The sequence below is a fragment of the Macrobrachium nipponense genome, chromosome 36 (genome assembly GCF_015104395.2).
Source record: "Macrobrachium nipponense isolate FS-2020 chromosome 36, ASM1510439v2, whole genome shotgun sequence".
NCBI classification, from domain to species: Eukaryota; Metazoa; Arthropoda; class Malacostraca; order Decapoda; family Palaemonidae; genus Macrobrachium; species Macrobrachium nipponense.
Window position 1 is genome coordinate 60,665,978 of NC_087220.1, and position 17,500 is coordinate 60,683,477.

Below are 17,500 nucleotides of genomic sequence, written 5' to 3' on the forward strand. Positions count from 1 at the left end.
CTCTCTCTCTCGTGTGTACCTCACGCCTGCCGTCTGGCATACCAGCTGACCAGCTGCATCTATACAGTGCCCTCTGGCGCCCTCTTCCTCCTCCTCCTCCTCCACCCCAACAACACCCCCCCCCCTACCCCGCTGCCAAACGCCAACTCCTCGCTCCAACGCCTCCGAGATCCCTCTCTGTGAAGACGAACCCAAGACGCCTCGTTCTGAGATGCCCAGGTGCCCCTGGTGGGTTCTGGTGCCCCGGAATACCCTCCTCGTCCTGGTTCCTCGTTCTACGTGGGGCAAAGACTTCAAGGCTCCAGAGAAGGAGAGGAGTCCTTTTTCCAGGATTCTTCTGGAATCAACTCTTTTATTGTTTCAATATCTTCGAGTCTTAGCTAAGGCTTCGTGGTTCTCTAAGATCAATTTCCTCCTCATCGTCGTCTTCTTCTTCTTCTCTACTTCTTCTTCATGCCCCAATGCCCAGCAGTCTTAGCTAAGACTTGACCTTCCTCTTCTGAGGCCAACCTCCTCCTCCCAAGCCTTGGCATTTCTGCGCGACCAGTAACATCTTCCCTCTCTCCATCTCTGATCTTGTTCCTCCTACTTCTGCTTACTTCCTCCTCTTCAACGACCACCTCTCCCTTTTCTCCCTGCTTCTCCTCTCCTCTTCTAATTCCTCCTCCTCCTTCTTCTTTTCCATCAGAGAAGTCCAGAAGACACCCTCAGCCACACTGCCGCGTTCAACAGACACGAGCACACCTGCCAAAATTTCACACCTGTTGCTTCTCCTAGATGAGAAGTGAGGAGAAGCCGTTTGAGAGAACAGCTCTGGCCATGATGGCTCGCGACAAAGGAGAAGAAGACTCACCATTTTTTTATCAATTTTTTTATAAGGACAAAGGTCTCTCAAGGAATGTGTCCCATGGGATTAGGTTCCTTTTTTCGAGACCTGTCTAGGATTATATGAATGCGTATGAAGGGTTTGTATTTGAACAAAGATATAGTTAAAGTTCATATACATATTAGTCTCCTAAAGGCCTGGTTTTAGTTCTGGTATCAGCGCTTTGTTAGATTATGGATTAAAGAACAGTTTTTTCTTATCAAATTTTTACAACTGGCATTCAAGCTCCTTCCAGCATTCTCTGGAAAGCTAGACCATTTCTGTACAGAACGCTGGAAATTCTGTTCTTGGAATACAGACGCAATTGGCCTTCCAGCTACTGTCCGCATTCCAGATCTCTGGAAAGCTAGGCCATTTCTGTATAGAATTCTGGAAATTCTGTTCTTGGAAAAACAACAAAAGTGCTAAGCAATGAAAGTCTTTAATGAAGCCTATCGCTGGTATACCCAACGTTTGTCAAGCCTGACCTTGGAATAACACGCTCAAACACACATACACACACACACACACACTTCAAAGGCTTGCACTAAACGTGGGCAGGTGCTGAGCGCCCAGACATGGCAACAACAGGTGTGAGGCCAGAGAGTGACTCCTGGATTGGATGATATTTTAGTTTCTTTCTTTCTTCTTCTTCTTCTTCTTCGTTTCCAGCAAGAGGAAAATCGTCTTGATTGCATGCGGTAACCTTTCGAACTCTTGCTCTTTTTTTTCCTTTTTTTTTCTTGAGGGGTCGGTGTTTAGGCAGGTATCGACAGGTGTTCATCAGCGTTAAGGTTGATATTACAGGTATTGTGGCTTTCCTGATGCTGTTCTTGCAATGGGATATCATTTTTGTTTGTCATAATTTTGATACACACATACACACACACACACACACACACACACCACAAACACTCTCTCTCTCTCTCTCTAATCGGATTTCATTTTCATCATCATAATTTTAACGCACATAATATATTATATACACATAAGTATATATATATATATATATATATATATATATATATACGTATATATATATATATATATATATATATATATATATATATGTGTGTGTGTGTGTGTGTGTGTGTGTGCTGTGTTTGTGTGTGTGTGTGTGCGTGTAGTATGTGTGTGTCCTCGTGACCTAGTGTCAAGACACTTGCCTCACAAACTTAAAAAAAATGCCTGTTTAATTCTAGAAAAAACTAAGATCAATTTAAACGTGTCATGCAATGTTCCTGCAAGAAACGAACCACGTACCTGGCATATAGCCAACTACTACAGTGGGTCACCCTCAATGTGAGAAAAAAAAGACATCTACTACCATTCTCATCACAGGCGAACACTCGTAACACCACACAAACCAGTCGATCACACAATGACCACAACGAGAACACCTGGGCAATTAAGACAATAAATCCATACACACCTTTCTTAATTAGCCCCGCCTCCCCGACCCAATACTGATGACGTCATAAAACGGGCCATTAGCGAAGTACGTTAATGACGAGAATATGGTGATGTTTACGTGTGGGAGACGCCAAGATGGAGATGGTAGACGCAGGAGATTATGGAATGGGTAATGGAGTGGGGGACATTTTATTGCTGTCACTAAAAGAGTGATAGTGATGGTACATAGAATAATAATAATAGTAATAACTTCTCAGCTGCTTTTATTTACTGCTATTAGACAAATGATAGTGTTGGTTATAGAATAATAATAATAATAATAATAATAATAATAATAATAATAATAATAATAATAATAATAATAATAATAATAATGTTTCAGCTACTTGTATTTACTGCTATCAAACGAATGATAGTGATAGCTTTAACGAAAGCCATAACAATAATATTAATAATAACAATAATAATAATGTTTCAGCTTCTTGTATTTACTGCTATTAGAAGAATGATATTTGTAGCTATAACGAAAGCCATAATTTAATAATAGTAGGGGTATTTTTGCTATAACATTAACAATTACTGTGTTTTTTCTCCCTCTCTCTCTTTACACACACACACACACACACACACACACACACATATATATAATATATATATATATATATTTACAAATGTGTGTATATATATAATCATAAGCAAATACATACATACATACATAAATACACAGCCATACAAACACGCATACATAGCATAATGCGCATACTAAAATGTACACACACACATACACAAATCACACGACATAACACCCAGTCTCCAGGTATACCTCAGAAACAGCACCCGTCCCAAACAGCTCTGTTCTCTCTCTCTCTCTCTCTCTCTCTCTCTCTCTCTCTCTCTCTCTCTTAATGATATGCTAATTAGCGCCTCCGCCGCCCCTCGAAAGCTATACGAAGGTTGAGGGGGGGGGGGGCATCTTATACACCTTTATTACTTTTCCTAAGTTCCTCTTTAACTACTTTTCTTTGGAATGTATTAAGTGATTTCCACTGTAGGGATACATTGTAAGCCATTGTTCGGCTGTAGGAGGGTAAGATCTTGAGCCATGGCAATAAATTCCTCTCTCTCTCTCTCTCTCTCTCTCTCTCTCTCTCTCTCTCTCTCTCTCTCTCTCTCTCTTTTAGCTATACATTATGGATACATGAATTTGCTTTAATAATAATAATAATAATAAAATAATCATCATCATCATCATCTCTATCTCTTAACCATACTCGGATACATGAATTTCTTCAATAACAATAATAATCATCATTATAATAACTTTCTCTCTCTCTCTCTCTCTCTCTCTCTCTCTCTCTCTCTCTCTCTCTCTCTCAATCATAAACACACAAACAAATATAAATTTGGCTTTATTATTACTATTATTATTATTATTATTATTATTATATTATTATTATTATTATTATATTATTATTATTATTATTATCAATATATAATAATAATAATAATAATAATAATAATAATAATAATAATAATAATAATAATAATAATAATAATAATATAATAAAGCCAAATCATTTCACAGATTTCAAAACTAAAAATAATAATAAATAAATAAATAAAATCAACTAGCATTTTGTAACGGTTTGTTCATTGGTCAGTCCACCCTAAAAAGCTCGGCCACGCAAAAGGGGATAATTTCTGTAATCCCCTTGTAATCTCTCTCTCTCTCTCTAATCTCCGGATACTGTAAAGCCATTTCCAGATTTATATTCATTGCGAAGGTTTACGTCGATAATGGCCCTTTGAGAGAGAGAGAGAGAGAGAGAGAGAGAGAGAGAGAGAGAGAGAGAGAGAGAGAGAGAGAAGCAGGTGATAAATAGGTCATAAATTCATAAATTCAGCCTTAAGTCTCACCTACTACGAGGAGCCGACAATAAGGTAATAAAACGGTGTGCTATAAGTGGCTACTTTCCCCCCACTCCCCCTTCACGATATATAGCCGCTTAGGTACCCCCCATCCCACGACTTCCCCGACCTCCTCGCCACCTTGCCTGTACGTATGGCATACCTGCGCCTACCTGGCTACCTCTATCTACCTACCTGGAGAGAGAGAGAGAAAAAAAGGCCGCTAAGGGAGCTACTACAGAAGGCTACCTATACCGGGGCATTAAAAACGGGGGAGGGGGGGTGGTTGTTCTACAACGGCGATAAATAAAAGGCTATAGTTTTTGTAGTAGTAATTGACGTCTTTATAGCCAAGGCCTAAAAGAGAGTTTGGGAGGTCTTATTTTTCTTTTGTGGTTTACACCGTTTTACTGCACTAGAGAGAGAGAGAGTGAGAGAATCTGAAATTAAATGTCGAACTTACTAAAAATATGACAGTTATAATTTGAGAGAGGAGAGAGAGAGAGATGAGAGGAGAGAGGAGAGATAGAGAGGAGAGAGAGAGAGAGAGAGAGAAATTATATGTCAAACTTAATGAAAATATGACGGTTATAATTTGAGAGAGAGAGAGAGAGAGAGAGAGAGAGAGAGAGAGAGAGATACAAAATTCATCGTTCGTTGAAACAATGAATCCTCAATATACCAAATGCATGATTTATATGAGTCAAAATAAACAATTTTTCATAGGCAATTTCTTCCCTCCCCTTAAAAACGAAAGGGAGTGGGTGGTTGGTGAGTTAGACAATTTTACTACTTCCCCCCCCTAAAAAAAAAAAAAAAAAAAAAAAAAAAAAAAAAAAAAAAAAAAACAACAAAAAAAAAAAAAAAAAAAAAAAAAAAAAAAAAAAAAAAAAAAAACAATCAGCTGTCAACCTTCGCCACAGTGAATCAGGTTGAACAATAGCAGAACAGATACCTAATTGGAGGTGTCCTAGCAACTCAACTGAAGGACCGAAAAAATAAAAACCATGAAATTGTAACTGGACCCTTAAATAACTTTGCCAGGCGTTTATATTTGTGACGTCTTTTGACCTCTCGCTAGTTGGGAGAGTGTCCCAGGCACTGGAGCATGTTACAGAATAATAATAATAATAATAATAATAATAATAATAATAATAATAATAATAATAATAATAATAATAATATAATAATAATAAATAATAATTGACTATAAGAAATCCTTCGATCTGATACCACACACATGGCTCATAGAGTGCCTGAAAATATATGGGGCAGAGGAAAACACCATCAGCTTCCTCAAAAATACAATGCGCAACTGGAATACAATACTTACAAGCTCCTGGAATAAGACTAGCAGAGGTAAATATCAGGAGATGGATCTTCCAGGGCGACTCACTGTCCCCACTAATGCAGAAGATGGATGCTGGGTACCAACTCAAGAAAAGAGGCAACAGAATCAACCATCTGATGTTCATGGACGACATCAAGCTGTATGGTAAGAGCATCAAGGAAATAGATACCCTAATCCAGACTGTAAGGATTGTATCTGGGGACATCAGGATGGAGTTTGGAATAGAAAAATGTGCCTTAGTCAACATACAAAAGGGCAAAGTAACAAGGACTGAAGGGATAAAGCTACCAGATGGAAGCAACATCAAACACATAGATGAGTCGGGATACAAATACCTGTGAATAATGGAAGGAGGGGATATAAAACACCAAGAGATGAAGGACACGATCAGGAAAGAATATATGCACAGACTGAAGGCGATACTCAAGTCAAAACTCAACGCCGGAAATATGATAAAAGCCATAAACACATGGGCAGTGCCAGTAATCAGATACAGCACAGGAATAGTGGAATGGACGAAGGCAGAACTCCGCAGCATAGACCAGAAAACTAGGAAACATATGAAAATACACAAAGCACTACACCCAAGAGCAAATACGGACAGACTATACATAACACGAAAGGAAGGAGGGAGAGGACTACTAAAGTATAGAGGACTGCGTCAACATCGAGAACAGAGCACTGGGGTAATATCTGAAAACCAGTGAAGACGAGGGGCTAAAGAGTGCATGGGAAGAAGGAATGATAAAAGTAGACGAAGACCCTGAAATATACAGAGACAGGAGAATGACAAATAGAACAGAGGAATGACACAACAAACCAATGCACGGACAATACATGAGACAGACTAAAGAACTAGCCAGCGATGACACATGGCAATGGCTAGTGAGGGGAGAGCTCAAGAAGGAAACTGAAGGAATGATAACAGCGGCACAAGATCAGCCCCTAAGAACCAGATATGTCCAAAGAACGATAGACGGAAATAACATCTCTCCCATATGTAGGAAGTGCAATACAAAAAATGAAACCATAAGCCACACAGAAAGCGAATGTCCGGCACTTGCACAGAACCAGTACAAAAAGAGGCATGATTCAGTGGCAAAAGCCCTCCACTGGAGCCTGTGCAAGAAACATCAACTACCTTGCAATAATAAGTGGTACGAGCACCAACCTGAAGGAGTGATAGAAAACGATCATGCAAAGATCCTCTGGGACTATGGTATCAGAACAGATAGGGTGATACGTGCAAATAGACCAGACGCGACGTTGATTGACAAAATCAAGAAGAAAGTATCACTCATTGACGTCGCAATACCATGGGACACCAGAGTTGAAGAGAAAGAGAGGGAAAAAATGGATAAGTATCAAGACCTGAAAATAGAAATAAGAAGGATATGGGATATGCCAGTGGAAATCGTACACATAATCATAGGAACACTAGGTACGATCCCAAGATCCCTGAAAAGGAATCTGGAAAAACTAGAGGCTAAAGTAGCTCCAGGACTCATGCAGAAGTGTGTGATCCTAGAAATGGCGCACATAGTAAGAAAAGTGATGGACTCCTAAGGAGGCAGGATGCAACCCGAAACCCCACACTATAAATACCACCCAGTCGAATTGGAGGACTGTGATAGAGCACCACACACACACACACACAAATAAAAATAATAATAATAAAGATTTTTTATAAGTATAAAGAGGACGAAAAGAATGAACAAATAAATATCAATAAAATTATATAAAATAATCAACCTGCTGTCAAAAAAACCCTAGCAAAGTCAGTCACCCGAGAGAGAGAGAGAGAGAGAGAGAGGAGAGAGAGAGAGAGAGAGACCTTTTCAGAAGCATCAAACCGAGACGAGAAGGAAAACGAATAAAAAGAATCACTAGAAAAAATTTAAGTGTACCTTAAAAATCAACTTCGGAAAAAGCGAGGAGAAAAAATACAAAGGCCTTAATGAGAAAAAGATCGACGGGAGGAGGAGGAGGAGGAGGAGGAGGAGGAGGAGGAGGAGGAGGAAGCGTGTCGGTTTCCCCATGGCGATCCCAGTTCGTCTCGAGATGGTTCCGAAACGCTTCGCGAACCATGAAGCATCTCGGAACGCGGGGAGGGTAAGGGGATAGAAAGGGGTTGGGGAGGAAAATGGTGGGGGGAGGGCAGACAAAAAAGGAAGGAGGCATACAGGAACGAAGAGGAAGAACAGGAGGAGGAGGAGGAGGGTTAGTGAAACGAGAAGTCGAATCGGTCTAGGCAATTCTTTAGTCTCACTCTTCGAGAGAGAGAGAGAGAGAGAGAGAGAGAGAGCCAATTAACCAGCAAGCAAGAAGTGTGATTGAACTTCTATACATCCTTTTGCAACTATCGAGAGAGAGAGAGAGAGAGAGTTAACGTCGGATCATGAACATGAAACGTTTTGAAAAACCGGTTTTTCATGTGGGGGGCGGGGAAGGATGAAGGTCTTTAGCTACCATTACAGACGAAACTTACGTAAAAGGCTGGGGCAGGTTGAATAATAATAATAATAATAATAATAATAATAATTAATAATAATAATAATAATAATAATAATAATAATTCGACCCTCCACAAGCTCATCATAATCTGAAAAAAAAAAATAAATCTTCATCAGCTCAATTCACAAGAAGCCAACGCCCACCTTGGAACGCAACACCAGGGTTTAAAGAAGTAACGTTCAGTGACGTCACGAGTCACAACAAACGCATAACATGGACCCTCAGAAAAGAAAAGAAAAAAAAAAACTAGGAAGTCATTTCATTTTGATTCTCGATTTGGCTGCAATCATCACAGGCGTGATGGAGTTGGTCTCATGATGAGTTCATGATACGAGGTATACTACACTCGCATGCACATATGAGCACTCCGACACATATTATCATTATAATCGTATCATGTCATCTTTAGCATATTCATACCTTGATTTTTTACCTTGTCATGTTTGTGTTTTTGGTACTGATTATATAAAAATTTACCTGTTTATATTTACGAAAATTTTACCAAATGTAGAGCTACTGGTTATCCAAAAAGTGGTTAAATTTTGGGAGAAATCACTTTGAATACCATTTTTTTGGGGGGGGAGGTGGGTGGTGGCATATACTGCTCAGCGTAGGCGGATATTTAGTCTCCAAATATTGTTTACATATCTAACTTTAACAATCCCTACCTTAACCTGATTCTATATGACTACACAAATCTTTCCTTTTAATTCCCATAGAAAGAAGTGTCTACAGTGTGCCTTACACAGGTTCTTTGGTCCCCAGCACTTCTCTCATATGTGAACTGTCACCATTTCTTGTGAAGGTCATCAAGAAACCCTTAATACATTTTTAAAAGGAATACAACGGAGTATTCTCAAAAATGTTCTTTATATTCGTAGAATTACTTGACATCCCAGCTCACTACACTAAAAATCTTTATATCAATGTTGAAAATCTAATACTAAACATCATTTTGGTCCAAAGGAGTTCAGAAAAATATAAATTTTTCATCAGCCAATAATGACCACCAAACTCCATGAGTAGGAAATTAATAACACCATAAAAAAAACACATTGAACACCGATATAAATAATAAAAAAGGGGAAAGGAACACTCACCATTTGCTGCTGTAGTTTTGGAGTCCTATCTGGAAAAAACAAAAAGTTTCAATAAATAAACATTTACCTACTCTAATAAAGACAGGAATTCACTGTCATTATTCTTTATATACTGTAAACAATTTACAGTCTATACAGCTTTCAAGAAACTGCTCACTCTCATTGTGAATCTCAGTTTGTTATTGAGTTGAGAAGGCTCAAAAATGCTCTGCATATTAATATTATTATATCTGAAAAATGTATAGTTTTGGATTTATCACTCCACATCTGTAATACTCAGGATTATCCAACACTGATAATCCATGCAAAAGTGGATTGAAATCACTATACAAGAAACTATATTCTAACTGTTAACCCATAACAAAATTGAAATTCTTGTTAAAACAAAGAAATCAAATTCATGAACTAAAACAACTGACTATGAAGAAAGACTCTTGAAAATTAAGAAATATTTGTCTATATGTGTTAACATGAGAATAAATTATTAAAAAAAAGAACCTTTATTGTTTTGTAGACTAAAAAATATAGTAAGAAAATTTTTTAGCAATATTAGAGAGCAATGTATTGATAAGATACAGTGAGATGTACAATATACAGTATTTTTTTAAAAGTACACTGCACACAGGGAAAATTAATGTACAAAATACTGTAATATAAACCTTTAGGAAAATATCATGTATCAACTCTTGCAGTAAATAAAGAATGAACTTTATATTGTACTGTATTTTTGAAAGTACAGTACCTACACACACATTACAGTCATGTACAGGTATACTGTAATATAAGCACCTTTAAGAATGAAATTTATCTTTCAGGTCTCTTGCCATAAATATAGAATGAAGTTCTGGTGTTAGTTATGAGGAGGGGGAGGGGGTGGGGGAGGCTGAAATTGTGCCTGGCAATGATGATAAGAAGTAACTAAAAACCATGAACCATTGTATGGCTACCTTTTACCTGTATGGTATATGTTACTTCAGGTTTGGAAGATGGCAACCTTACAAAACCTACAGGAAAGGAATGTCATGGACATAGAGAGATGGTTTACCATAACCGCTTCTTATTCTGGAATGAAAAGTGTACAGCACTAAGCAGGTTAAGATGCTGAAAGGATTAATAATTATCTGTAGTTTCTAAAGTCAGCTTGTGGATATGAATAAACACGAGTGCACACTGAGTCTTGCTTATGTCATGTTTATATAAATGCAACCATATTCTGTTCTAAGAGATCCACAATAATAAAAAATGTTGCACGTTCATGTATAATTTAAAAACCCTTTACAAAGTTTTCATAATTAGCCTACATAACTTCCAAGGGATACGTATAATATTCTAACTGATGTATGGAAAAAAGAAAACACAAATATGAACTGTTACCCCAACAACGGATGAAAAAAACATTAAAGCCTCAAAGATAGGCAGTAGGAGATTTTTTTCCCTTCTAAAAGCATACTTTAACCCGAATTACAAACTAGCCTACCAGGCCTAACCTAACCCACCCTAGACCGCTGTATCTAAGCTATTGTAGGGTTCGGTGACCGTAGCCCCATACGCACCCTCAAGGTTTTTTTTTACTTTTAAAGGATTATTTATTTTAAAAACTAGCCTAGTGCTTCCGTGTAGAAACGAAATTGGCAGCTGACTGTAAATAATAAAGAGGATATGACATAAATTAAAAGACTAAGTAGGACCAAGAGCACAACCAAGGTTCTTTAAATATATTTAAAGGACCTTGAGCACAACTTTAGGTTAGCGTAGTTTATGTTAAAATGCATCAATCGAACTAGTCTACTATCAAATTAATAATAGTTTAGGGTAGGTTAGGTTAGAATGTTCCTTTGAATTAATATAAAATTACTGAAAGTTTATCGTAATTTATGACGTTTTCAACTCATAATACTATGCCACCTACAGTGCATCTTGCCTGGCCTACTGTGACCTGTCAAATTAAGTGTTACCTACCTAGGTAATTATTAATAAACCATTTACTTGAAGAGGGGGACAAGGAATACGTCACAGTGATTACGTAAGTTAATTTGGTCTTTTTTACACCATTGAATATAAATGCATTACAAATTAATGATAATTATTGATGATAACAAAAGCAGTAACTTGTATGCAATACGCTATGCATAAGGCATATTGTTTACAGGCACCAATCACAGGAGCTTGGTATTAATCCTACGTCTCCTTACCCCCAAAAATTAGGGCATAATTGTTGTTTAAATAGTAATATAGTTTATTTCCACACTGAACACAAATCTTATCCACCTTACCAGGCAAAATCCTTAAACGAAGATAAATCCAGCCATGCAAATTTGTAAAGAAATCAGTTCAGAGACAGGAGGAGACACCCAAAACACTTTCCTTTTTCGGGTTTTAATCAGCAGCTGATAATCAGTTTTAGTTACTCTCAAGCTTTTCAATTACAAGAACATATTGGGAAAACTATGCACGCCACGATTTAATTTTATTAGAAAATAAATACAACAATTATCTTCCACGTCCGCCAAGTGCTGTTTTGGTTAACCAGTGCTGCCAATCGCTAATTTGATTAATCAAATCCCATAGCTTTAGATTTTTAAGATTATTTCGAAATAAAATTTAAAACAACAATAAAATGTAAAAATTACATCATTTTGAAATAATAATATCAATAATACGAATTAGCAATAATTATGATCGAAGGACTGAGTCGGAAACGTTGGTACTAGTGACCCATACACAGGTGCAGTGTTTAAACGTCCAGATATTTGTGAGTTTATTTTTCGTATTTCTTCTCATATTGAAGCCATATAAAGCTAAAATACATAACTTTTATTAAACATAAATAATCAGTGCAGCTACAGAACACACATTTATGGGAAATTATGACTTAAACATATAAAAAAAAAAATCGGTTAAATTCGGCTGGCCTGTCAACTGTCAGTCAGAAGACATGGTGGCCATCATGGCCAGTTTATTTTGTTTATTTATTGATTATTATTTTTTTTTTGCCATTTACGCCGATAATTTCGACTTATGATTTAATATAACGTCTGGCTGGTGACGTGGCGTGTGTTTATTGTGCCTTTAAAGGTATTTGTTTGCACCTTTTTTGTTTTTTGTAATGGAATAAGTAAACAAAGCCTATGTGTGGTGTTGAAAGGTATTATGTGGGGCAAGTTTTGGGGTTTTATTATATAATTAAATATATTTGCAATATATTTAGTATTTTTCGTTGCAATTTTTTTTTTTTTGGACGTCTTTTAACGTTATTTCGTCGACGAATGCATCGGAATAAACGTTTTATATGCAAAGAACGAATCGTGTTTCCGTAACCTTTATATTTTCGTGATATAAAAAAAATGCTAATTATTTTCTAAGACTAATTTGGTTATTCTCTTGCTCTCAAGTCACTGCAGCTTAGATATTGTACGTGCTGGCATAAGGCCAGCTACACAAGAACTACAACACCAACAAGGTTCGTCATATACCGTAACTATTTAAATGCTTATCGCACGGTAGAGCCTAGACATAGGCCTAGTCTGGTTGTAAATTTGAAAACTGTTAGGCTTCCGATACATGCTTATTTAAACTGTCAGTTGGCCTGACAGTTGTGTGAATAGGCTTGTGACGGGAAGTTTTAATATGCCTACAGTTTACAGCGCAAATGAACTTTTCCAGAACTAGCAATAACAGCAGAAATATTCAAAGAACTTGTACATTGCACAATGCACATACGCACAATAAGCCAGCTCTTTTAATATTTCTACTGTTATTGCAAACTTCATTTGCGCTGTAAATTGTAGACGTATTAAAACTTTCTTTCGCGAACCTGTTCACATAACTTTCAGGCCAACTGACAGTTTAAAGGAGTCTTTAAACAGTTTGTAGATATACAACCAGACTAGGCCTATGTCTAGGGTCTACCGTGCATTATCTATAGTGAATGGTAAATGTTGTTTTTGTAGTTATTTGTATATATACATATACATATAAATTAGTAACTCTTGATAAACTTTTGAAGAGTTAATGTGTGTAGTCAGTCAAAGGTGTGTTGTGACACGACAACTGCACGTGAAGTGTCAGTGTCACATCACACTTTCTTCTCAGTTCTCGAGAACTGTTGGCCTAGATTTGCAAAATTGGACTGTAGTTTATGTGACTAATAAAGGGCAATTGACAGTTTAACTGAGTATGTATATGGGTGTCTGTTATAAACAAAATGCTACTACTTTAATGGTAAGAAAAAGCAGATGCAGCTGAGATGAACTATTTGTGCAGTGCATCTAAGCGTTAAAAGAACGAATCATGCTATAATTACGAAGAGATGAAGGGTTAAACATTGTTACGAAAATGTATGACAGTTAATTTATTGGTATTTGAATGTGAATGAGGTGAGTCAATGCCTAAATATGTTTAAATCTGTTTATTCATTGCTCATGAACCTTCTATGTTGGGGTTATTTATGGATTGCCTTTTATTTTTTTGGAGTCACAATATGTAGTTAGGGAAGAAGGCTTATCAAGTTGTTTCCTTTTATATTCCACAGGTGTTGTGATAATGCTTTAGTGTGGTATACCATGACGACGCAGCGAAATTAAACAAAACTTCTCCAAGTTTCGCCATATGGTGAGTTTACGCTTCATTTGAGGTCATACATCAAGTTTTTACTTAATTTTTTGTTGAAAGTTATATTTAATTGCCTTAGTTTTAAACCTTGTTTATTTTAAACTACTGTCGTGCCTAGGTCCTGCATGGAATGTGTAAAAACAATATGTTATCGTTTACTGAATCATTTTTATGGGTATATGACCCAGATTTAACATACGAGGTAATATTTGTTTATAGTTTATGCATTATTTATAACAGATAAATATTGAAATATCTCACCAACCCTAGATAACAGTTTAGGCCTGTATGATGTTTTAAATAAAATTTTCTTCTCCCCTTTCAGATGATGAGACTAGGGTGAGTACCTAACATAATGTTACATACTGAAGGGCCATTTTAGTTACCCCTCACGAGGGCTTGATTGTATGCTGACTCCTTTTGCTGTAGTAAATTTAGTACCTAGTTTTATTGCACGCTGGTATTCTTTGCTGTATATAGTACATTTGTGTTTGTGTTTACGTCAAGGTTAAATGAAACTTACAAAACCATTAATTGTATGATGCCATATCGGGGGAATGTTATATGTAAACAAACCATTAGTTTACATAATGCTGTAACAGGTGAATGTTATATGTACACAAACCATTAATTACACAATGCTGTAACAGAGGTGAATGTTATATGTACACAAACTATCAATTACATAATGCTGTAACAGAGGTGAATGTTATATGTACACAAACCATCAATTACATAATGCTGTAACAGGTGAATCTTATATGTAGTACACAAACTATCAATTACATAATGCTGTAACAGGTGAATGTAATACATACACAAACCATTAATTACATAATGCCGTAACAGGTGAATGTTATTCACAGTAACATATCAGGTGAATGTTGTGGAAAATGAGCCAATGACCAGGTAGTCACTATCCATAAGTATATATTGCAAACGTATGTTTTTATGGGAGATATTTGCGTATATACTGATAATTAGTGACGTTTTATTTTGGCGTTTTATAATTGTTTTAGTGTTGTTTACACCGCAAACAGTATTGTTTGGTTGTGTTGCTTGCGATACGGGTAATATCGGTCTACAGTTTTGCGAGTTTGAATTTTATATATCATAATATATATGAAGTGTTGTGTATATTTATGGTTGTTTTATGAAGTTTTGGTTTTATTTACACGAAATGTGTATTTACTGTATTTAACTGTAGTGTGGTGGTATTTGATATTGATTGCAATTTTATTTTACTGATATTTCACTTTTATTTGTTATGTTTGCTTTCTGATAAGTGTATAATTTGTATTGTTAATATTATCATAAGTATTATGTGCGTAGATGTATTTATGGCTCCAAAGTACGTAACATTAGGAAAGGATCATCTAGTATGTTTAAGTTAATTAAAAGAGTTAATTGTTATTAAACTTAAGATATCAGATCAAACCATAAAGACACACTTGCGATAAGTAATACATATAAATTTTTACGTACTATTCCAAGTAAGCATGTCCTTTTTTATAAGTTGTTTTGCTTTTAATTTTATACATACGCTAATTTTTATTGGCCTACTAAAGAAAGCGTTTTGCTAGTGTACATAATATCTAGTGTTACCTAATATTGCACAGGCCTAACTTGATCGACGTTTCAACCACTGTGCTTAGTGTAGGTCTAGGATTATAGCCTACTATAACCTAAAGAATTCATTGATAGAAATATTAGGCTGGGATTTTAATTCAGAATGTATACAGATAAAATACACATGATTTTTATTATTCAACGAGCTCGTTCAATTATTATTTTGCTGGTCAAGATACACCCTTAATGTTTTAATAAAAGCCCCATTTGATTATTATAAAGACTGATTTCGCTTAAATGAATCTGATAGGCCTATATTTACTGAATTACTTGAGCGTTTATGATAACTGGTTTCATTTAGATGAGTTTGTAAAAATTGGTTTAAGTTGAATGAATCTGTTAGGCTTACTTATTGAATTATTTACGAGTGAGTTCAACTAGTTTTACTTAAATGAATCTGATAGACCTATACTTCCTGAATCACTCAATAGTTTATGAAACCTGGTTTCATATAATCGAATCTGATAGGCATACTTATTAAATTACTTACGAGTTATTTGCTTAAATGAATCTGATAGGCTTAATTAATGACTTATTTACGAGTTAGTGAAAACTGGTTTTACTTAAATGAATATGATAGGCCTATACTTACTGAATCACTTGAGAGTTTATGAAAACTAATTTTATTTAACCGAGTTTGATAGGCCTATACCGAAGCACTTTTACTTAAATGAATCTAATAGGCTTATACTTACTGAATCACTTAAAAGATTCCCAAGACGTTGCCTTTGAAATGAGTTGAACATTCTTTCATGAGTTTGTGATAAAACTGGATTATCCTTTCCAAAATTAACTCCGGTTCCAACGATACAGGGTCATTAAAGGTTAGTGAATTTATTTATTATTTATTATTTGTTTATATATACATTTTTTTTTTAACGTTTGGGGCCTTCGATCATCAGAACGTTTAAGTGGACGTATACCAACCGTTTGTTTCGGCGTGGACTTTGGGAACGTTTTCTGGTAAGTTGTAACTCTCTCTCTCTCTCTCTCTCTCTCTCTCTCTCTCTCTCTCTCTCTCTCTCGTAGTTTTATCCCTTCTCCTCCTCCTCAGAATATTATCTCTCATAATCACCTCTGTTCATTTTTTCGTGCATTTACTCAATTTTCCATTTTTAAACTCATTCTTATGTCAACTTTTAATTATAATGAATGAAAATTAATTATAATTGTGATAACTGAATATTTAAATAATTATTAATTAAAATATATCACAAAATAACTTTGCTATAATTGTATTAACGTTACATTGACTGTTCATTTATTTTGCTCGAAATAGAAAAGTTTCTTATGAGATTAATTTAAATAATTGTTGTAGTATTTAAAATAATAATTGATAATTAATGATGGCTTACTGGTAAGTAAAACGCGGGTGAAGAATTAATAATGACATGAATAATTTTCTTCAAATCAGGTGCTCCAAGACTGTCTAGACTTCGTCTGGTCTTTCTAGACATTGTCTGGATTTCTAGACTGTCTGGATTTCTAGACATTGGATGTTCTAGACATTGTCTGGATGTTCTAAACATTGTCTGGATGTTCTAAACATTGTCTGGATTTCTAGACATTGGATATTCTAGACATTGGATGTTCTAGACATTGTCTGGATTTCTAGACATTGTCTGGATGTTCTAAACATTGTGTGGATTTCTATTCATTGTCTGGATGTTCTAAACATTGTGTGGATTTCTAGACTTTGTCTGGATTTCTAGACGTTGCCTGGCTTTCTAGACTTTGTCTGGATTTCTAGACATTGTCTGGATGTTCTAGACAATTTTGTCTGATTTTTCTAGACATTGTCTGGATATCCCTTAGACTTGTCGGGCTTTCTAGACTTTTGTCTGGATTTCTAGACTTTGTCTGGATTTCTAGACATTGTCTGGATGTTCTAGACATTGTCTGAATTTCTAGACATTGTCTGGATATCTAGACCTTGCCGGGCTTTCTAGACTTTGTCTGGATTTCTAGACATTGTCTGGATTTCTAGACATTGTCTGGATTTCTAGACTTTGTCTGGATTTCTAGACATCGTCTGGATATCTAGACCTTGTCTAGATTTTTAGACATTGTCTGGATTTCTAGACCTTGTCTGGATTTCTAGACCTTGTC

General features: G+C 35.9%; 1 long non-coding RNA gene across 1 annotated transcript in view; it reads right to left on the reverse strand.

Moving 5' to 3' along the window:
• LOC135203742 (uncharacterized) overlaps nucleotides 1-11,673 on the reverse strand; it is a 97,999-nt gene extending 86,326 nt beyond the window's left edge. The window contains exons 1-2 of the long non-coding RNA XR_010312011.1: nucleotides 11,425-11,673; nucleotides 9,152-9,180 (exon numbers count right to left, since the gene is read on the reverse strand). This is a non-coding gene — a long non-coding RNA (uncharacterized LOC135203742). The remainder of the gene's footprint in view (nucleotides 1-9,151; nucleotides 9,181-11,424) is intronic.
• Nucleotides 11,674-17,500: the final 5,827 nt, after the last annotated feature.